Source organism: Taudactylus pleione, unplaced genomic scaffold, assembly GCF_031769625.1.
Source record: "Taudactylus pleione unplaced genomic scaffold, aTauple2 ptg000314l, whole genome shotgun sequence".
Taxonomy (NCBI): Eukaryota; Metazoa; Chordata; class Amphibia; order Anura; family Myobatrachidae; genus Taudactylus; species Taudactylus pleione.
Window position 1 is genome coordinate 14,735,545 of NW_028284715.1, and position 23,806 is coordinate 14,759,350.

Consider the following 23,806-nt stretch of genomic DNA (forward strand, 5'->3'; position numbering starts at 1 on the left):
TAAAAAGGACTCAGGGCCTGATTCAGAGCCGGATGCTCTGACTAGAGCGCTCGCTCTGAATCAGGTCCCTCCTCCCTCAACTTGGAGCGGCCTCATGGACGCTCGCATAGCTGTGGGTTACCACCCACAGCTATAGCGAGCGTCCATGATGATGGTCGCGATGGTCAAGACCATCGCGACCATCGGGCTTGCGACGAGACCCTGCGGTAGGGTCTCGGTGACCGCAAACCCTGGAGTGATTTTGGCTCTATGAGAGCCAAAATCACTCCCACTGACATCACTAGTGATGTCAGTGGGTCAGACTCAGACGGTAGGCGTTCCCATGGGAACGCCTCCGTCTGGCAGCCACGCCCCCGGCACGCCCACCAAAGGGGGCGTGCTGTCACTCACCATCGACAGCACGCCCCCTTTGGTGTGAGACCCATAACGATGGCTTGGCTGTCGTTATTTGGGTCTCGCGCATGTGCACGACGGAGCTCCCACCGTCGTGCGCATGCGCAATTCGGCACCATCGACCCGCTTGCGAGTGTCCTGCGCTCGCGAGCGACCCCCTCAATTCACAAATTGGCATAAACAGTCTGAGGAAGCGAGGAGTATGTCAGTGAAACGAGTTACTAAAGTTTATACATACCCTATCCTGATGAGCCCTAGGTGATTTGATGACCAGCTTTCGGTGTACAGTGTAAAAAATTCTTATTACATACAAGTCAAAAACACAAATACGACCTTTCAATTGTTAGAACCTGTGCTTTGGAGATCAATTTTATGTTTTCTTTATTTTGTGCTGTGAAGTACAAATACTTGCACCAAGGCCCTGGACTGATGTGCTATTAATCAGCTGCTGCAAGAGAAGATTCAGCTTTTCCCCTACATCAAAAGATAACATGGAAGACATAGTTAAGGTGTTGATAGAGGCTACATCGGTAGCGTTCCCGCTAGGCTGTTTCAGCAGGATGCAACCTGAAAGTAAAGTAACCTGCCCTCCAACGCCGCGCTGCTGCCTGTGGGGTCTGTCCCCTCCCGTGGGCCGCAGTCTCCCATGGGTGGGAAAAACGGCGGTGCAGTGGTCACAGCCGGTGACTGCAGCGCTTGGGGGTTGCCTGGCATGTCTGTAAGTGCCGGGCACGCCCCCAAGAGTAACGAAACAGGGACACATCATAAAGATATGCCCCCTTTTCGGGCACGCGCAGAAGTGCCCATTCTCTAGGTCCGGCGCCCTGCTCAGCGCCGGACCTAGAATGAACACTACATCGGCTCAGCAATTGGCCATTGAGGAGACCCAGATTGACTATGACTGAACTCTGCAAACAACAGCACCATGACAATGAAGCCTTAAAAGAGGTTGTTCAGCATCTAGGGGCACTGTGTGAAAATGCTTCTCCGGACGTCACAACTAACCCAAGCTCCACTAGTCATTTTCTGCAAAAGATGGCAAACAGTGATGATGTTGAAGGCTATTTAACAACTTTTGAAAGAACAGCTGAGAGAGAAAGTTGGCCTAAAGGTTAGTGGACAGGTCTTTTGGCACTGTTCTTGTCATGAGAACTGCAAATGGGGTATTCTGCCTTAAGTCTTACTGATGTCCTGGACTATGACAAACTCAAAACTTACATTTTTACTAATTTGGGTGGATAAACCATCCCCGTTCTCAAATGCAAGACCTCATCCATCTAACCAAGAAGTGGCTACAAACAGTGACAGGGCCACCGATTGTGGAAAGGGTCATTATGGTCCAATATTTATAGTCCCTGCGCCAAGGTGACCCAAAACAGCAGATCAGATTGTCTAAATGGTGGAGAGGTATGTAGCGGCTGATGAACTATTGAGTGTACCTCACCGGCCCCTAGTCCCGCAGCGGCTATCTCCAGTGACTTCTGGTAAGACTGTTCCAGGGCAAAAGGATGCTGAGTGGTGGAATGAACTTAAACTTCCAGAGCCTGTAGGCTAGGAACTTGGAGATTGGCCATCTGTACCAGGAAAGTACCCGCTTCATATAAGACTTGTTTAAAATAGGATCAGATGTTTTAGATGTGGTAGATTGGGCCATGTTACTGCTATAAACAAATGTGTACAATAACAGGAGAAGGTAAATGGGTAGAGGCTCTGTTAGATTCTGGGAGCCAGGTTACTCTTGTAAAAGCCGAGTTGGTTAATCCCTCAAAACGTCAGGGGAAAACTGAAGTTGTGTAACTTATATACATTGGGATACTCAGCAATATGACACTACTGAAGTGAACATAAAAACATAGTTTGTTTACACGGTAGTCACTGTGGGATTAGTTCCTTATTTTATGCTTGATGCTATATTGGGAAGAGATTTCCCCCACTTCTGGAAGCTGTGGGAAATCCAATATATTATAGAAGTAAATAGCCCATACCCATTTGATAATGTTACTGATACACTGGCAGTGGAAGTGTCAGAAGATGATGAGCAGTGGAGAGCAGAATTATGTACCTCCTACTGAACTAGGAAATATTGTTGAACCAGTTGACTGTATGCCTGGTCTTGAAGTAAAGAGATATTTGCATCAAAATAGTTAAAAGACTCAACTCAGTAAAAGGCTAGAGTGAATGTCAAAGTGGTTGATGGAAACCCAGTAGAGCCCGATAGTAGGTTGTCATACCGTCACATGGCAGTACATCCAGATTAGTTGTACCAAGTCTCCAAGAAAGAAGAAGATATTGTGGAACAATTGATAGTCCCTGAGGCATATATGAGAACTGTGTTAGACCTGGCTCATTGTCACATAACTACAGGACATCTAAGGGTAGAAAAAACCTCTAAGACAATTATTTTTAAGCGTTTTAAGCATCCTGCCCTGAGTGTCACTACCATGCTCCCAGGCCACATTATACAAGTCCACTTGTCCCATTGCTAATTATTGAGGTCCCTTTTGAGAGAATAGCTATGGATTTGGTTGGACCTCTAATACAACCTGCTCTGAGTCATCAGCAAATTTTAATGGTAACTGATTACACTACCATTAACCAGAAAGCGATGCCATTGTGCAATACATCAACATGGGAACTAGTACATGTCTTTAGATGAGTGGGGATACCTAGGGAAATCCTAACTAATCAGGGTACCCCATTAATGTTAAGAATCATGAAGGAGTTGTGCTGCCTGTTTAAGATTACTCATCTAAGGACCTCTGTATATCACCCTTAGACTGATGGTTTAGTGGAAAGGCTTAAAAAAAACTTTACAGAATATACAAAAGAAAGTGGTGGATAAAGATGGGAAAGACTGGAATTATTTGTTACCCTATGGCTGGTCATTAGAGAGGTTAGGCAATCTTCCTTTGGGTTCAGAGGATGATGGATACAATTCTAAGGCCTAACAGTATGCGGCTGCTTTTCTCGATACTTTATCTCTCTCCAAAGCTTAGTACATTTACCCATTAGCCATTTAGTTAAATAAAATGGCATTTTAAAAAAACACCTTTACTTGCTCCCTCCAAAACTTGCTTCAAGGCAGTAGGTTATGTCATTGTCTGCAAGGCAGGGTGTATCTATAATGGGTGCCAGGTGTGCGGTGCACACGAGCCCCTGGGTTCAGGCGGACCCACACCGCACACCCTGCACCCATAATTTTTAATACTTACCTCTCCGAAGTCCCACGTTGGCTTAGCAGCATTGCATTAGACAGCAGGAAACCAGCCCAGTAGACTCTGGTCACAGACTAGTGTCCAGAGTCTACTGCTGAGGTCAGTATGCTGCCAGCTGCCGGGGAGGGAGGAGGGGAATCACACGGGCCCCCTCCTCTCTTAATATGCCCCTGCTGCAAGGCATGTCCAAATCTAAAAGTCCACCACTTCTGGTCACTGAAACTCGTGACAGATGGGGACTATATTTACCCCCTAACATTTTTATCCAGATCAGGGCATGGCCTCTGAAAAGGGAGGGGGCGTGGTCACATTAAAATGAGCGTATCAAGCCCTCTGATGTCTACAGTAGCCCGTTAGTCAGGATAAACTTGCTGACATGCAGGGTGTTGAGACTATTCTGCCAAAATCTGGACAATTGAGAATTCTAACAAACTTGCAAGTATCACAAGGATTCTGTTTTAAAGAGGACTTCCATAGCCACAGAGCCACATGATGTCACATAAGGGTTTGAGCAGACTCGCAAAAGAACTATACACAATTCCAGTGTCTCCCAGACATTCCGGGAGAGAAGACAAGTATAGTTTAGATTGTAAAAATAAAATAATGATTAAATCTACATTCCGTGGTACAGTATGGATATAAATTCTTACCCACTGCTCCCTACTCTGTTCTGTAGCAAGACTCACGCCTTGGGGAACAGGGCCGGATTAAGACTTGTGGGGGTCCCAGTGCAACTAAGTTGTGTGGGCCGCTACCAATAAAATTGCAATGACCCCCGGAGATAGGGAGGGAGAAAGAGGGAAAGGGTGAGAGAGAGAGAGGGAGGAGGAAAGGGAGAGAAGGGGGGTGCAATGGCAAACACAGGTTTTCTAAAGGGGGGTTTCCAAATGCATGATTTTATGAGTGTGGCCAGTCCAAGAAGAGGGCATAATCAGCACTAATGGTGCATACACACGGTCAGATTTTTCCTTCAGATATGAACGATAACGATTTAAAAATCGTTCAGTCGTTCATATCTGAAGGAAAATCTGACATATCTGACATGCCTGAACGATGGACGATTTACAATGCGCGTTCCCGTTTGTCAGATAACGATATCTGACATCTGATGTGTTTGCAGTCAGACTTGGACGATTCCATTCATTTTAATGCAGTCAAAAATCGTTCAATCGTTCAAATCGTTCAAAACTTTGGTAAAATCGTTCAAATCGTTCAATCGTTCATCTGACAAATCTGACAAGTCTGACAAATCTGACCGTGTGTATGCTCCATTATCCAGCTTCAATATGCATCATACAAAGTGTTTTGAGCTTTTGAGTGTCATAATTCCAGCACATACAGGATCAGTGATCACACTAAGCCATTACATGCGGCAGTGGGGCCATCCTGTCTGAGCTGGATGTTTTTGTTTCAGATGTGGGCACCATTCTAGAGCATTAGAGCAAGTCTGGGAGTCTGGGGGAGCAGCAGAAGAACCTATCACTGCCCTGGACATAAATACACTGGATAGTGTATTATTATATGGTATTAATAATTAACCCTATTGATGGTCTATAGGAGTGCACCCCTATCTAGATCTCCTAGTTGATGTACAGGTGTATCTATTACTGGCTGACACATGTTAAAAGATCCACTGGTGGTACTAAATATTTCATTTTTGATACTTAGAAGAACATGCAGCATTAGTAATATTCTATTATATTACTTTTTTTATTGTGGTCATGGAGTCATCTGGGGAAGGGTGTTTCCAGGTAACCGGAACCCCCCCTGCATTTGCCTATGGGGAGAGAGAGGTAGAGAGCAGGAGCACACATACAGCCACACACACTGACACTAGGGGATGTATTTACTAAAGTGTGGGATTTTAGAAGTGGAGATGTTGCCTATAGCAACCAATCACATTCTACTTAACATTTATCTAGCACCTTCTGGAAGATAATAGCTAGAATCTGATTGGTTGCTTTGGGCAACATCTCCATTTCTAAAAACCCACACTTTAGTAAATATACCTCTATTAGGGTCACACTACCTGTTTGTGTTTCAGGCTTCCAGCATCAGGTTTCTGATGGGGCGGGCATGTCACAGCATTAAGTCAACCCATACACCCGCAAATCGCGGCAATGTACCAGCGAGGGGGAGGGGCTTCCATCGGCAGCTACAGCCGGGCCAGGTGGAGATAAAGCTTCATCTGTCAGTCTCAAATAGCAAGCCAGAACGAGCTATCAAGGTAGTGCATATCGGTCCAGAGTGATCCAGATCAGGACAATGCTTGGTACAGTGTGGGGGCCCCTGGCCGACCGCCCCATCCGCCCTGCCTATAATCTGGCCCTGTTGGGGATTGTGAGTGCGTGGTCCAGTAAGAAACTGCAAGCACAGACCTGGATTACATTTACTACTGCCTATCAAATAATGTTACTTTCTTAACTAAATTAACATAACAAAAATAAATGTTCCTCTCTTATCACAGCATACACTCAACGAGATGTTTAGATTTACCAGGTGAGATATGCGCCATTTAAATGCCATCGGCAGCCAGTGACACCATCCGCTTACTCTTCCTTCTGGCACGCTAGCTATGATTAAGTAAGTGACGGGATAGGATTGCTTGCAGTAAAGGTTATCAGTTCTGAATGATGCTTGCATGTTTTGAGTCGCTGCTATATTACCGGGAAATTGCATTCTAAAGTGAGATATAGGCTGGATGAAGATGAGATATATTGACAAAAGTCATTTTATTCACACAGTTTAAGATACTTATTAAAAAATAAATGTGAATCCTGAAACATCCAATGAAGCACTGCACATTCATGTCAGACTAGTAATATGAAGGTCACGCACTGAACGGGGATATTTCAAGTAATGGATCTTTTCTGAGTATTTACAGCTAATTTGCAATCACGTCTCCCCCTCCTTACTCTCCCTCTAATCTCCTCTGGTCAATACCATCCATAAAGCAGTAAATCAGGGGGGTTATAAGTTCATGGAGTGAGCGCAGGAGATGTGTAGGGACAGACCAGTCTCTGGCCCATCACTTGCTGTTTTCTGTTTTGAATTATTAAGAACCAATCATGTCATAAATTAACAGAGAAATCACTGTCAAACATGGATTCAAAATTGTCTTGGCTCTTTAATTTTCCATGCAAAATAACAGGTGAAAAAAATGACATGTTTCCTTAGTGTTTAACGGCTCTATTCATCATCATTTCATTTATACAAAAGCAGGTGAAAATTAAGACTTTCACATACTTTTGTATAAATTAAGTATCAGGGCCATTCATCAAGTTCTGAAAAATAATTTTTTTCACAACTTGTTGGTGTCACTGTACACCATCCTGAGATGGCATACAGCCCCCGATAATCTTCACAGGCTGCTGTTTACAGCCAGCATATGGATCTATTCAGGTCCTTCCCTGCTGTGCTTAACTCCAGAAGCTGAGAGCTCCGGAGCACCGCAGCAGCATTGTCCAACTCACCAGCTCGCGATCCTCCTCCCGTCCAGGCTCCACGGTGCCGTTCCAGGAAAAGGTGAGTGGAAGCAGGGGAGGAGGCACGAGGACAGAGCGGACACCGGGGAAAAGTTACGGGACACAGCAGCAAGGAGAGGAGAGAGGACATTAGGAGGAAGGACAGGGCGGACACCTGGGAGAGGGACATAGCAGCGGGGAGAGATGACACAGAAGACACTGAGAAATCCATAGGGACACAGTAAGTGTAGGGGGAAAATATAATTTTTCCGAAAAGCTGACTCCGCAAAAAGAGCAGCATTTCGGAAGTGATACTTTAGTTAATGAGGGGCCTATTCATCAAACCAAAATTTTCGTTTTTAAGCTATTATTTTCCATATTTATGTAACAGTAGTATTCATCAAAAGATTTAATGCAGGAGATATGACTAATATCTCCTCGTTAAGTCAGTCTCCATTAATTTCTACACTCCCCAAACTTTTGTATGGGGATGTACAAATTATTGTATTAATCAAACCCTGAAATTGTCAGCTTTTTGTTATTTGATGTTGTAACTGAACACCATCTGTAGATGGCGTTCATTCTCCGATAGAGCTCACATGCTGCCTGTGACTGCACGTCAGCTTCTGTAGCAGTGTGCTCCTCCTCCCTCCCTCGTGTCAGCGGCCGCCCTCTCCTCCATAGCTGCTACTGGACAAATCATACCCCCGCCGCTACTGCATTGGGATCTCCGAGTCCTGAAGTCTATCTTCTGTCTTGAGTGGCGGGGTCCTTCGTACTGGCGCTGCTGCTTGGACGCTACTGTCCAACGGGGCAATAGTAAGTGTACTGTAGGCAAATGTTTAATAAACTTCTTTTTTAGCTGAAGAGGCCAGGATGCGCATGCGCGCTGCAGTACTATGCCAGCGTTAGGCAAAAGATCTGGTAGGAAAGTATCATTATCCGAAAAAATTTTAACGCAGAAATGGCATTTTTTCTTATGTGATACTTATGTAACTTGATGAATACCACCGAAAATTTAGTAAAAAAAAAATAAAAAGATCATTCTTAATTTAACACTTAAAAATTTAAAGTGTTGATGAATAGGCCCCTGAGTCATGATGAATGCCTCCAGTTTTTTAAACTTGCAGTGAGTTTAAAACATAATTATCATAAGTGATAATTATGTAATGTTGAATAGACCCCTAAGAAACATCCGTGGTAAGTAGCTTTGCTGATGCTTGTCCTGTGATTGGCTGTTCTGTTACTGACTCCCTACTGAGACACAAGATTGTGACAGAGGAGTAGGGATGGTCATTAAAGGGTTAACCATCAATGGTGCCAGTGGTGCTTAACATCGATGGCATGAAACCGTTGTTGGCTTGAACCATCAATATACATGCCTGCTTTGTGACACAGTAAGTGACAGGCCGATAAGTGACACTGCAGAAGTAACAGTCACTTTGGGGGTCTGAGTAGAACAGAGTCCTGGCGTGGGTCTCATGTCAGTTCGTAACTCAGATTTAAAAAACGAACTTTGGTTTTGGATGGCATGTACACAAATTACATGATTTTATCAGTTTGTATTGATTTTTCCAAATACGAACCAAAACACTTGATGATGAATTAGAACCAAAACACGAGGTTCCGTGCACATCTCTACTCTGAATGGGTGTATAATCTTACGTCCAGGTGTGAATAAGACATACAGTATATGAGCGAACACTCCCAACCTGAACTTGCCCATATGAGAACGTCCATTCATCCATTCACACCCCCCATTCAGTCTCTCCATTCGTAAATGTAGATGCTATCAAAATGCGTATAGTCCTGCATTGACGTACTGGCTTGTCTGTCATTTCCTGAGCATACACAGTGCAGTTAGATACAATATACTGTACGCTCCGCAAACAGTCATACATTCTACTCTGCACCAGCTCCTGTATGTTAGCTGCAATATATTCATACAGTACCTGCCAACCATAGGCGAAACTAGACATTTGGTAATGGGTGGTCCCAGTTCCAACCCATTACAAGAACTTATGTTACCTCGGAAGCTTGGCACTGTGTTCTGTGATCATTATTTAGGCAGCAAAGATTTCTAGTGTTATTCCTATTAGTGTTCATGCCAGACATGGGGTAGGGCAGGGAGCTGAGGTGCAAGCAGAGTCTTCATATGCGCGCAGAAAGGGGCCATGTTAGTCACTCTTGAGGACAGAGAAACTCAGGTGAAGTTACAAGGAGGGTGAGGCTAGGGATACTGAGGTGAAGTTACATGGATGGTGAGTGTAGAGACACTGAGTGGGAGTTACAAAGAGGGTGAGGGTCAGGCCCGGCGACAGGGGGGTGCAAAGGGGACACTTGTACCGGGACCCAAGGTTCAGAGGGGCCCCGGACCCTCAGGAATTTCGGGAGCCCAGTCCACATGTCCCTCTTGCCTTTGCCACCTGCTGTATAAGCTGGGGCTAGAGTCGCTAAAATAGATTCTTCCTCCCAAGTCCCGGCAGGTCTGCCGTCCTCCAGGGAAGACTGAGGAACACATGCAGCGCAGGAGGTAAGTGTTGGTCGGGGCCGGGCTGGGAGCTCAAGAGTCACGGGATGAGTGGTGGGGAGCTGCAGATGAAGGGGGTGGCAGACACAGGGGCTTGGAAAGAGATGTGTGACAGACATGGGCTAAGGAAGAGGGGGAGAGTGTGACAGACACGGGCTGGTTAAGAGGGGGAGAGTGTGACAGACAGGGGCTGGGGAAGAGGGGGAGAGAGTGACAGACAGGGGCAGGGGAAGAGGGCGAGAGAGTGATAGACACAGGCTGGGGAACAGGGGGAGAGTGTTACAGACACGGGCTGGGGAAGAGGGGGAGAGTGTCAAAGACGCAGGGGCTGGGGGAGAGTGTGACAGACACAGGGGCTGGGGAAGAGGGGGAGAGTGTGACAGACACAGGAGCTGGGGAAGAGGGGGGAGTGTGACAGACACATGGAGCTGGGGAAGAGGGTGAGAGTGTCACAGACATGGGCTGGGGAAAAGGGGGAGAGAGTGACAGACACAGGGGCTGGGGAAGAGGGGGAGGTCTGACAGACACAAGTTGGGGAAGAGGGGTGTGTGACAGACATGGGCTGGGGAAGAGGGAGAGGTGTGACGGCCAGGAGATGTGATAAGGCCTCAAAAATATGAGTGTACCGGGCCCAATATTTATGTTGCCGGTCCTGGAGAGGGTAAGGACACTGAGGGGGAATTACAAGGAGGATGAAGATAGGGACACGGTGGGGGAGTTACAGGGAGGGTGAGGGCAGGGACACTGAGGGGGAGCTACAAGGAGGGTGAGGATAGGTACACTGTGGGGAACTTACAGGGAGGGTGAAGGCAGAGGCACTGAGGTCAAGTTACTATGAGGGTGAGGCTAGGGACACTGAGGTGAAGTTACAGGGAGGGTGAGTGTAGAGACACTGAGTGGGAGTTACAAGGAGGGTGAAGGTAGAGGCACTGAGGTGAAGGTACAGGAAGGGAGAGTGCAGAGACACTGAGGGGGAGTTACAAGGAGGGTGAGGATAGGGACACTGTGGAGGGGGCTTACAGGGAAAGTGAGGGCAGAGACACTGAGGGGTACCTACAGGGAGGGTGAAGGCATAGGCACTCAGGTGAAGTTACGAGGAGGGTGAGGGACACTGAGGTGAAGTTACAGGATGGGTGAGTGCAGAGACACTGAGGGGGAGTTACAAGGAGGATGAGCATAGGGACACTGTGGGGGACTTACAGGGAGGGTGAGGGCGGGGACACTGAGGGGTACCTATAGGGAGGGTGAGGGCAGAGGCACTGAAGTGAAGTTACATGGAGGAGAGTGAGGGCATGGACACTTAGTGGGAGTTACAGGGAGGGTACTCAACCCATATATACATATAAACATACACACTAGTCCACGGTTCTGCCAGCACTCATTCCAACTAACAACTCGCTGCTGTGTCCAAATAACCATATGTACCACTCCACAAAAAACTGCACTAGAGAGCATTATTTAAATGTAGCAAAAAGTTGTATTGACAAGGACATCAACGTTTCTGAGCTGCCACCCCTTCGTCAGGACCAAACAGATAAACAAATGAATAACATAACACTCACATATATAGTATACCAACATCAAACACCTCCCGTCACCGCTCCAACGCTGGTGTCCTGCTTCCGGAAGAGTCATCAATAAGCAGACTTCTGGTCACCCCCCCAGCCGTAACCAGAAGAACCGCAAGCTTTCGTTCCATCTGGACAACCCGGGCAGGTTCCAGATCTCTCCCCCAACTCTACCCAAATAGGAAATCCCAGCTCAAAAATTAGAACAACAAGTATATAAATACTATCTGTTTGGTCCTGACGACAGGGCGACAGCTCCGAAACGTTGATGTCCTTGTCAATACAACTTTTGCTACATTTAAATAATCCTCTCTAGTGCAGTTTTGTGTGGAGTGGTAATATATATATATATAATGAGGACGAGTTGTCCCATTGGGACCTTACCTGCTCTGCCGACCTTGGCGGACACAGAAGGGTACACTCTTCACCAGCCCTTCCCCACAGGGGTCAGCGCCGCTCCTCAGCTTGCAAAGCGCTGGATCCTCACTTGCCTCTTGCTCAGCGGTAGCTTAACTTCACCGACTTCTTGACTCCCGACAGATTTAACTTGAACAGCAAAGAAGCCATTATGTGCTCCCCGTCCCACACTGTGCACCCCTTCCCTCATCTTACCTACACTGTGGTCCACATCCCGCATTGTACTTCCCTTTCCCTATCCTGCATTGTGCTCTCCTTCCCTCATCTCACCCACACTGTGCTCCACATCCCGCATTGTACTTCCCTTTCCCTATCCCGCAATGTGCTCCCCCTTCCCTCATCTCACCCACACTGTGCTACCCCTTCCTTCATCCCACCCACACTGCTCCCCCTTCCCACATCTCACCCACACTGTGCTCCCCCTTCCCTCATCCCACCCACACTGTGCTCCTCCCTCCCTCATCCCACCCGCACTGTGCTCCCCTTTCCCTCATCTCACCCACACCGTGCTCCACATCCCGCATTGTATTTCCCTTTCCCTATCCCACACTGTGCTCCCCCTTCCCTCAACTCACCCACACTGTGCTCCCCCTTCCTTCATCCCACCCACACTGTGCTCCCCCTTCCCACATCTCACCCACACTGTGCTCCCCTTTCCAACATCTCACCCACACTGTGCTCCCCCTTCCTACATCCCATCCACACTGTGCCCCCTCCCCTCATCTCACCCACACTGTGCTCCTCCCTCCCTCATCCCACCCGCACTGTGCTCCCCTTTCCCTCATCTCACCCACACAGTGCTCCACATCCCGCATTGTATTTCCCTTTCCCTATCCCGCACTGTGCTCCCCCTTCCCTCAACTCACCCACACTGTGCTCCCCCTTCCTTCATCTCACCCACACTGTGCTCCCCCTTCCCTCATCTCACCCACACTGAGCTCCCCCTTCCCTCATCTCACCCACACTGTGCTCCCCCTTCCCTCATCCCACCCACACTGTCCTCCTCCTTTCCTCATCTCACCCACACTGTGCTCCCCCTTCCCTCATCTCACCCACACTGTGCTCCCCCTTCCCTCATCTCACCCACACTGTGCTCCCCCTTCCCTCATCTCACCCACACTGTCCTCCTCCCTCCCTCATCTCACCCACATCGTGCACCCCCTTCCCTCATCTCACCCACACCGTGCTCCCCCTTCCCTCATCTCACCCACACCGTGCTCCCCCTTCCCTCATCTCACCCACACCGTGCTCCTCCCACCCTCATCTCACCCACACCGTGCTCCTCCCTCCCTCATCTCACCCACACCGTGCTCCTTTCTCCCTCATCTCACCCACACCGTGCTCCTTTCTCCCTCATCTCACCCACACCGTGCTCCTCCCTCCCTCATCTCACCCACACCATGCCCCCCTTCCCTCATCTCACCCACACCGTGCTCCCCCTTCCCTCATCTCACTCACACCGTGCTCCCCCTTCCCTCATCTCACCCACACCGTGCTCCCCCTTCCTTCATCTCACCCACACCGTGCTCCTCCCTCCCTCATCTCACCCACACCGTGCTCCTCCCTCCCTCATCTCACCCACACCATGCCCCCCTTCCCTCATCTCGCCCACACCGTGCTCCCCCTTCCCTCATCTCACCCACACCGTGCTCCCCCTTCCCTCATCTCACCCACACCGTGCTCCCCCTTCCCTCATCTCACCCACACCGTGCTACCCCTTCCCTCATCCCGCCCACACTGTGCCCCCCCTTCCCTCATCTCACCCACACCACTCCTCACAAAATATGATTGCGCACGGTCCGACGTCATGAAATCACCGTGCGCTTGTGCATCAACAGGATCAGATTACTGATCCTATTGGTGCCGAATGCCGATGCAGGGGAGGCGGAGCTGGAGAAGGTCCTCCCAGTCAGGTGCGGAGGTAACGCGTTCCTGACCGGGCGCTCATTATTCACAAATAAAAAATAAACATGTTGAATCGGTGGCAGAGGCTAATGGGTGGTCCGGTGCACCCCCGGACCACACCTTAGTTTCGCCTATGCTGCCAACATTCCAATTTGCAAATTCAAGAAAAACTAGGCTACAACACCAATGCATCAAAACCATGCTTTGATTTACCCAACAGAAACCCAATTTGGGCTATACCATCCCCTCCTTTCTGACAGTCCACAGTCCTTTTAGCTGCTGAAAACTGTTACAGATCCGGGATAATCAGGATTGTCGGCAGGTACTGTATGCTGTATAGTTAAAATAAAATTGCAGGAAGACTTAAATTGTACCACCCGCCTTTCTATGGTTTAGGCAGCAATGGGACTGGACCAAATTTCATAAGATGGAGTATATCAATGCAATAGAAACCAGTAGCCTAGATAAGCCCAGTTTTGTGTTCTTTTTGTATACTGTATGTTTGTTACTGTATCAGTTTGAATTGTAGACCCTGATTTCCATTTAATTCCTAGGTATTGTCTTTCGCATTCCTTAGTCAAAACTTAATAAATACATGTAGTATAGAATTGAGACAGTCCTCATCTCCACCTTAGTAGTGACCCACGGTAAATGACTGTACTAATAACCTAGGCCATTTTATCATGTTGTACATATTTTTTTAAGTACAATTTTCTTATCAAGAATGTAAATTACATTTCCCTTCTCTACCCATAATTAGTAATACACTATTCATGCATAATTTACTTTTTAAATAAATTATATGCAGAGGTCTGGATAATTGGAATTACCAAACTGCAATGAATCAACTCTACTTGTTATTTTGTACCTTGCTATTAGAAATTGAGCAGTTTTCTGAGATTTAATGAGATGAATTATTATGCTCACAAAGCAAGGTACAACAATAGATCATTGTAATGACAGCGAACCGCCATCACCTCAGCGTAACAAGCAGGTTTTGGGTAAACTTTATCACAATGAAAACATAGATATGAGATGATTGTGTGGTGCTATTGAAGACTATACATCTTTCAAAGTTCAGCATGAAACAAGTCAGAAGTAATAAATCAAATGAACTTAAATGGAAAAACCCCTCCGGCTTTGAAGACGATTTGTAACGATTAGGTGACCAACTGGGCACAAGCTCGTTCCAGACAGATCCTTACTGATTTGCATAGTTGCATGTTATTGTTCACAATGAAAGTTGCTTTTTTTTTTTTTTTTTGAAGAGACCGGTTGATGCTGGTGGCAGAGGCCTCCCAGATATAAAACTTAAAACTTTATCATTTCTCGCAAATTCAAATTGTCACCTCTTTTTCGCCTCCAGGGTCCATTTCCTGGCTAGACCTAGAAGCTGCCCACGTTGCCCTCCCTGACTTAACCTCCATATGGGGCCTGTCCCCCGCACAACGCCCTGTCACCTTTCGAGCAAATTCCTGCCCTTAAATTTAATATTTCCCTTTGGGATCGACATTCTCTCAAATTGAATCTCACCTCCCCAATTTCCCCCCTAACTCCCATTTGGTTCAGTCCCTTATTTCCCCCTGGCTCCTCCACCAAAATAGCACACTCATGGTCTAAAGTGGGCCTTAGGTTCCCTGTAGATTTCTCCACTCAGGGCCAATGGTTGTCCCTATCAGAACTTCAACTACAATGCCCATCCCAAATACTGAACCCCTTTGAATTTTTTCAAATTAGCCATTTTTTGCGCTCTTTACCTTCTACATCGGTACTTAGGGAACTTACGCCCTTTGAACACGTTTGTAAATATCGTCCCCTAACCAAAGGCTTGATTTCGCAACTTTATTCTATCTTCCTTGAAGTAACCCTCCCCCCTACAAGATCTCATGAGACGGAATGGGAGAGAGATCTAGGCCCTCCGGAGGAGGAAACATGGGAAGAAGTCCGACTCGGTATCGCTAAATGCTCCATCTCCACTGAAATTAAAGAAACCTCATATAAAATCTACTATCGATGGTACTATACTCCTGTGCGACTCCATAAGATGTTTCCCTCCTCGTCACCTGACTGTTGGCGAGGTTGCGGCCATAGAGGCACTATGCTACATATCTGGAGGACATGTCCAAATATTATCCCCTTCTGGGATTTGGTTCATGACCTTTTGAACTCTCTCTTGGAATCCCCGGTAACAAAGGACCCTTGGGTATTTTTGTTATGTTGCTCACCCCCAATCTTCATGCATTTTCAAAGAAATTTCTTATGCATATTCTATCTGTGGCCAAGTCCATGATAGCCCTTAATTGGAAGAATACTTCCCCACCGTCTCTTCCTGTGTTTAAACAACAGATTTGGCATATAGCTGCTCTGGAGGAGATAACCTATTACCTTCATGATAGAGGACATATATTTACCCAGGTATGGGCTCCCTGGCTTTCTGCTGAACATAGACCTCGGCCCCCATCTTTTTCTGAGGGATGAGCACTTGCGGAGATCCATGGGTGGTAGCTGCGGACTCCTTCGCCTTTTTTTTCTTCTTTCCATCGCTATTACATATTTACCTTTTATTTCTCTCAGTTTAACCTGATATTTTTTATTCCATTTATTCATGTGGTCATTTTCCCCTTCCCTTTCCCTCCCCAACTCCTTCCTTTCCCTCCACTTATCCCCCCCATGATTTCTACAATCAGGTGCATAAATATTGGGAGATTGACAGAAATTTAATATTTTGGCCTCTATTCACCACCACAATGGCTTTGAAATGAAATAAACAAGATGTGCTTTAACTGCAGACTTTCAGATTTAATTTGAGGGTAATTACATCCAAATCAGGTGAACGGTGTAGGAAATACAATGGTTTCTATATGTGCCTCCCACTTTTTAAGGGGCCAAAAGTAATGGGACTATCATCTCAAAAGCTATTTCATGCACAGGTGTGGGCTATTCCCTCATTATTTCATTATCAATTAAGCAGGTAAAAGGTCTGGAGTGGATTCTAGGTGTTACATTTGCATTTGGAATCAGTTGCTGTCGACTCTCAATATGAGATCCAAAGAGCTGTCACTATCAGTGAAGCAAGCCATCATTAGGCTGAAAAATCAAAACAAACCCATCAGAGAGATAGCAAAAACATTAGGTGTGGCCAAATCAACTGTTTGGAACATTCTTAAAAAGAAAGAACGCACCGGAGAGCTCAGCAACACCAAAAGATCCAGAAGACCACGGAAAACAACTGTGGTGGATGACAGAAGAATTATTTACCTGGTGAAGAAAAACCCCTTCACAACAGTTGGCCAAATCAAGAACACTCTCCAGGAGGTAGGTGTATATGTGTCCAAGTCAACAATCAAGAGAAGACTTCACAAGAGTGAATATAGAGGGTTCACCACAAGATGTAAACCATTGGTGAGCCACAAAAACAGGAAGACCAGATTAGAGTTTGCCAAACAACATCTAAAAAATCCATTACAATTCTGAAACAACATCCTATGGACAGATGAGACAAAGATCAACTTGTACCAGAGTGATGGGAAGAGAAGAGTATGGAGAAGGAAAGGAACTGCTCATGATCCAAAACATACCACCTCATCAGTGAAGCATGGTGGTGGTAGTGTCATGAGTGGGCATGTATGGCTGCCAATGGAACTGGTTCCCTTGTATTTATTGATGATGTGACTGCTGACAAAAGCAGCAGAATTAATTCTGAAGTGTTTTTTGGGCAATATTATATGCTCATATTCAGTCAAATGCTTCAGAACTCATTGGACGGCGCTTCACAGTGCAGATGGACAATGACGCCAAGCATACTGCAAAAGCAACCAAAGAGTTTTTTAAGGCTAAAAAGTGGAATGTTATGCAATGGCCAAGTCAATCCCCTGACCTGAATCCGATTGAGCATGCATTTCACTTGATGAAGACAAAACTGAAGGGAAAATTCCCCAAGAACAAGCAGGAACTGAAGACATTTGCAGTAGAGGCGTGGCAGAGCATCACCAGGGATGAAACCCAGCATCTGGTGATGTCTATGCGTTCCAGACTTCAGGCTGTAATTGCCTGCAAAGGATTTGCAACACAGTATTAAAAAGTGAAAGTTAGATTTAGGATTCTTTAGTTTGTCCCATTACTTTTGGCCCCTTAAAAAGTGGGAGGCACATATAGAAACCGTTGTAATTCCTACACCGTTCACCTAATTTGGATGTAATTACCTTTAAATTAAATTTGAAAGTCTGCAGTTAAAGCACATCTTGTTTGTCTCATTTCAAAGCCATTGTGGTGGTGAATAGAGGCCAAAATATGAAAATTCTGTCAATGTCCCAATATTTATGCACCTGACTGTATGTTGCGATCGATGTTTCTTATCCAAGTGCTTATTTGTATTAATAATTTGGTATCAATTTATATCCGATGTCCCTATTCACAGATTGTATTATATCTTGTTTTTTTTCTTTTTCTCTAATTGATTTTATTTTTGATTGTGCAGAGATATTTGTATTGTTTTTTGTTCTGCTGTCAATGACATGGTTTTGATGTTTATTTTTCTGTTATGACTGACCATTCAAAATAAAGAATTTGAAAGTTGCTTTTTCGTATAACTGTATTTTCATTTGGACAGTGCCACTTTAGCTTCTGTGTATGGCACTAAGGGTCGTTTATGAACTGCATATAATTCATCCACACACTGGGAATGACTGTAGAGTTGAGCGCAAGTTTTGTGTAACAGTGTTTGCTTTGTGTTCACGGAACTAAATCTATCCTTGATACCAAGTCAGACGGATCTCTGTGGACGTAGAACTCAGCCAGTGGCGTTTCTACAGAGGAGGGGGCCCATGTGCAGTCTCCCACACGGGCCCCCTCCTCTCTGTCCAGCTGCGCACTGAGCGGTTCGCGGCCATCGCCGCACTTATAGACTCTGTGCACTAGAGTGTGCCCAGAGTCTATAGCGCATACATACACGGGTCACCGGGAAAATAGCTGTGGTGGCCATGTTTCCTGTACTGCGCATGCGCAAACGACGGGAAAATGGCCGCTGCAGCCATTTTCCAGTTCTTTTTACAGGCGCAGACACCGGAGCTGATGTGGGACTCTGGAGAGGTAAGTTTTATGGCTGCAGGGTGTGTGATGCCCCGCACACCCTGCACCCATTATAACTATATCAATCTACACGCCATCATGAACTTAGCCTATGCGCGAACGCCCTGTTACCACAGAATCACGACCACTCAAATAGACACGCAACTGAGATGCGTATGATCTGAATCACCCATAGAAGCAAAGCATGCTCAATCCAAAAAAATCACACGATGAGGGGTAAATGTAATAGGTTGCGAATTTTTAAAAAATGCGAGTTTAGTGCTAAACTTGCATTTTTTACTCACTCGCAAATGTAATAGGGTGTGACTATAGTAAAATTTGCATTTTTCGGGCTTTACTATAACTCACAAAAATCATCTTGCATCCAGATGTTTTCCCATTTTCTAGATAGAACTCCGGCAATGTAATAGAGTTGGAGTGCTTCACTCGCACATTTTACTGCCGGAAAACTCATAAAAACAATAGACCAGCTTCAGTATAGCGAGTTTATCCTGAGCAGGTTAGAGTAACACAAAAACATGCACATATCTATAAGATACATGCATGTTTCATAGTGTACATATAAAAACACTTTTAAAAATAAAAAAAAAGACATGCACCCCCTCCCCAGAGGCATAACCAGCCCCGGGCTCTGTACAGCCTGTGCTGGTTCTAAAAATACAGGGGCCAAAATGCGTAGGGGGCCCCTGTATATTAAGTACCAGTACAAGGCTTTTCTGATCTGGTCCTGGTTGTGGAAAAACAGGGGACAAAATGAGGAGGGGCCCCAGGCTGACCGCACACAGCCAATCAGCAAGCTGCTCCAACTGAGACACTTTCTGATTGGCTGGCAGCTCCTACAATGACTGGGCACACGTGTGCCCAGTCATTCGCACGGAGGAAAGGTATGTGGAAGCACATACCTTTCCTCCTGTCCGGCATAGTTTCGGGTTTTTGCTTTTTTTGTTTTAACCCCCTGGATGCTACAGGGACCAAAGAGGACAGGAACATTGCATAGGAGAGGGGAGTAAGGATTTTTTATTACAGGTACCCCTATGGATTCTAACTGGAGAAAAGGACATGACGGGTTTAGGGATACTAGGTGAGTATGTGTGTCGGTGAGTGTGAGTGTGAATGTGTGTTTAAATAAAATTGTACTTTCACGTGTCTTGCCCGTAATGCCCCGTATGCTGGTACTTGTGGTCTATAAGTACCAGCATGCGTTGGAGGCTTGCTGGGACCTGTAGTTCCACAGCAAAAGACAATATTAACACCTCTATTTTACACAACTATATCAACCCAGCACCCACCGGTCAGGGGTGCTGGGGATATCCCCGGGCTATCTGCCTAGGTGTGGTGCCCTACCTCCCCTGGGCTGACTATCGGTCAGGGGTAATGCTTTGGCCACGGAACCCAATGAAAGGGTTTCCATGGCTGTGGAATTACCCCCCCCCTCGCTAGAAAGAGTTCGGTGCTGGTTATGGAAATTACAGGGGACCCCTACTAATTTTGTCCCCTGTTTTTCCACAACCAGATCAGAAAAGCCCTGTGCTGGTACTTAATATACAGGGGCCCCCTACACATTTTGGCCCCTGTATTTTTAAAACCAGCACAGGCTGTACATTGCCCGGGTCTGGCTATGCCTCTAGGGAGGGGGCGCACTTCTTTTTTATAACACATAGACAGAAGCCTTCACGGATCTCACCGATCTGTGAAGGCTTCTGTATAATCACACCTTTTAATTCTAGTTCCATGAAAAGGCGTTAGTATACACTATACATAGGGAAATACTCGCACAGATTTGCATAGTGTAGTAGCCTCGAACTGAAAAGTTTGCAGACTATTACATTTGTGAGTCCCGGCACCAACTCGCACCTTCAAAAAATGCGAGAAGGTGCGAATTGGATTTTTACTTAAAATCGTGACCTGGTACCTTTACCCCGAAGAGCTGGACATACACATAGGTCGTGGCTTTTTTGGCCGCAATTTTCTCTCTCTTTTTTTTTTTTAGTGTACATCTTTTTTGCACTTTTATTTGCAGACAACTTGCACTATGACTTCCTAAGTCAAGGGAGCCAGGTTGAGAGTTGGAGGCGGAGTGTAGACAGTTAATGTGTGTTATGTGCATGTTGAATGGCCACCGAAAAGTTGCTAAAACCCTGGTGCATGTTGCAAGCTCATGATGCTGCTGATGGCCGCAGGCAGCATCAGATTGGTCACATACGTCCAAGTCGCACCCCTTAATGCAAATGAAGTTAAAGTGCGGCAACTGTAATTCAAAATCAAGATTATATTGTACTCGTTTTACATAACGTATGCTTCCTACTCTATTTGGCCATATGTTTATTAAATAAAAAGAAATATATTTACATCTTGCTCAATTTGCATCTCACATGCTCCAATCACACTGGGCACTAAGCAGTGGAGCATGGGTGCAGCCGGTGAAGCAGCTGGTAAGGGTACTAAAATGCCCTTATTACTTTGGGGTGGTGGCAACACTGGGAAGTGCCTGTACACTAATAACACAGGGTGCATAAATCTTACCATGTACTTGCTGCTCTCCCTGATGTCACCTCTGCTCCTCCTGCGTATCCTTGGCACCTTTGCAGCTGCTCCTCCCCCTGTTGTACTAAACATTTGTACTAATGTACAAAATGTACTAAAATGAATGCACCCTGGTGAAAATCTATTCATATTTGCACAAACTGAAGCAGACACAGGGGATGACTTTGAGTTGCAATTCCAAAAGCATAATGATTTTGTAAATTTTTTGCAAAATGCGCACGCGTCACGGCCTTCATAAGCAAATGACAGCAATTACAAGCGATTCACAGTCGTATCTCCACGTATGATTGAGTGGGTGTAACTCGGCAGCAGCAGGGCATTCAGGATAAGTTTGCCATGGACATGCTGACGGAATTGGAGACTATTCATGGGTGTGTGTATGCAGAGATCGCCTGGCTTCGGTCGGATTTCATGGACCAAGCATAGGGCTGGTGCAAATGTGTTATGGTCATGATGATGGCTACTTTCTCCAGTGGATATATGGAAGGGGGGGGAGTGTACTCGTATAGATGGGGCCAACTCTTAATACAGGCGGAAATCAGAATTTATTTCTGAAAACGTAAAGTGGCCGCATTTGCAACTACATTACGTGCAGCTGTGAATCAGGGCCCATAAGGTCTAAACCTGTATATAGGCTGTAGGGTGGTCGGTGTCAAGCTTGGGCATGCAGGGCCCACCGTGGAAATGCAGTGGTAGGGGCCCATTCTTAAGGGGTGTGGCCAGCCACCAGAGGGGGTGTGGCCAGCCACCACAGATGCTTGGCTAACAAATAGGAAAATCTTGGTATAGTTTCTATAGAAAAGAACAAAGAACCAATGATCAGTGGTAATACTCCACCAGGTAACTGACTATCTAATAGAGTAACAAAGTATGATTTGAGGTCTGGAACCTGACACCTAGAGGAGGGAGGGTGGCCTTCAGGCAATGGGGCCCACCGGGGATTTCCCCTGTACCACTGTGGGCCAGTCCAACCCTGGGTGGCCCCCATGTGTTTTGTATATGACCTTCACTGGTTCTAGTAACAGCTGCAGGAGAGCTTTGTAAAATGTTCAAAAACACAGATCTTCTGTTTCCTCATACCTTAATGCAGTCACAATGCATACATTTAGAAATATCATATTCATATTTTACAATAATTGCTTGCTATTTTGTGCCCAGTAGGAATAACCTGAATTTAGCTGTAATTGACCATTAACAGCTTTTCTTGCCAATAATTGCTGAGGTGCCGGAGGCGTGTTTTAGTGCAATTTTGTAACCAGGTTTTATAAATCCATCTCATAAAACTGAGCAAGAATTAGGACACAGATGCTATATCAGTTTATGCTTTATTTGCCAGTCCATTTAATGTTTTGTTCTTTTTCCAAGCTGTACTTATCAATATGTACTGTTTTGAAGTATTTTTCTCTTTTGCCATGTAATTCATACTTTGCCACCTCTCCCTCATTGTCAGGGAGACTCCCTGAAATAGTAGTAATCTCCCTGAAGAGTCCAGCAATCTCCCTGATTGCACCTTAAGAAGCTGTTTTATATTTACACACACACATATATCTATATATATATATATATATATATATATATATATATGAATATGAGATATATACATTCAAATTAGGGGTGTGCACCGGCCACTTTTCGTGTTTTGTGTTTTGGTTTTGGATCTGGATCTTTCTTCGTGTTTTGGATCTGGATTGGTTTTGCCAAAACCACCCTTCCGTGTTTTGGGTTCTGGGTTTTGTGTTTTGGATCTGTATTTTTTTGAAAAAAAGCATAAAAACAGCTAAAATCACAGAATTTGTGGGTTTTTCTGCTCCTATGCTATTATTAACCTCAATAACCTTAATTTCCATTCATTTCCAGTCTATTCTGAACACCTCACAATAGTGTTTTATGTCCAAAAGGTTGCACCGAGGTAGCTGGATGACTATGCTAAGAGATACGAGTGGGCGGCACAAACACGTGGTCCATCTAACCAAACATTTCAGCGCCAGGGTCTGCCACACGACTGTGGCTGAAATGATCGGTTCGTTTGGGCCCCCACAAAACAAGCTGGCAATTAATCTGTCCCTGCACAAACTGGCTCTACGGAGGCAAGATGTCGTCCTCATCCTCCTCATCCACCGATTCCTCACCCTCTTCAGTGTTGTGTACATCCTCATCCTCACAGAGTATTAATTCGTCCCCGCTGGAATCCACAACCACAGGTCCCTCTGTACGTTCTGGAGGCTGGTCTCCCTGGAAGAGTTGATAATTCATTTTATGAACATCATCTTCTCCACATTTTGTGGAAGCAACCTCCTACGCCTTTCGCTGACAAGGTTCCCGGCTGCACTAAACACTCTTTCGGAGTACACACTGGAGGGGGGGCAACTCAGGTAAAATAGAGCCAGTTTGTACAGGGACCTCCAAATTGCTTCTTTTTCCTGCCAGTACAGGTACGGACTGTCTGACATGCCTACTTGGATGCTGTCACCGATGTAATCCTTTAACAGACAGACGCACGCTTGTCGCTGCTGCTTTGAGGATGCAATTGCGGCTACAGCCCACACAATTCACAAAGACAGAAAAAAAAGAAGAATATTTTTATTGTTTGTGGAGCGCACTTTGAGGGTTACACCACCCTTTAACAGACAGACGCACGCTTGTCGCTGCTGCTTTGAGGATGCAAGTGCGGCTACAGCCCAC

General features: G+C 45.9%; 1 protein-coding gene across 2 annotated transcripts in view; it reads right to left on the reverse strand.

The window, feature by feature from the left end:
- Positions 1-23,806, reverse strand: part of CPQ (carboxypeptidase Q) — a 649,615-nt gene that overhangs the window by 6,573 nt on the left and 619,236 nt on the right. The gene's annotated exons all lie outside the window — the stretch shown is intronic.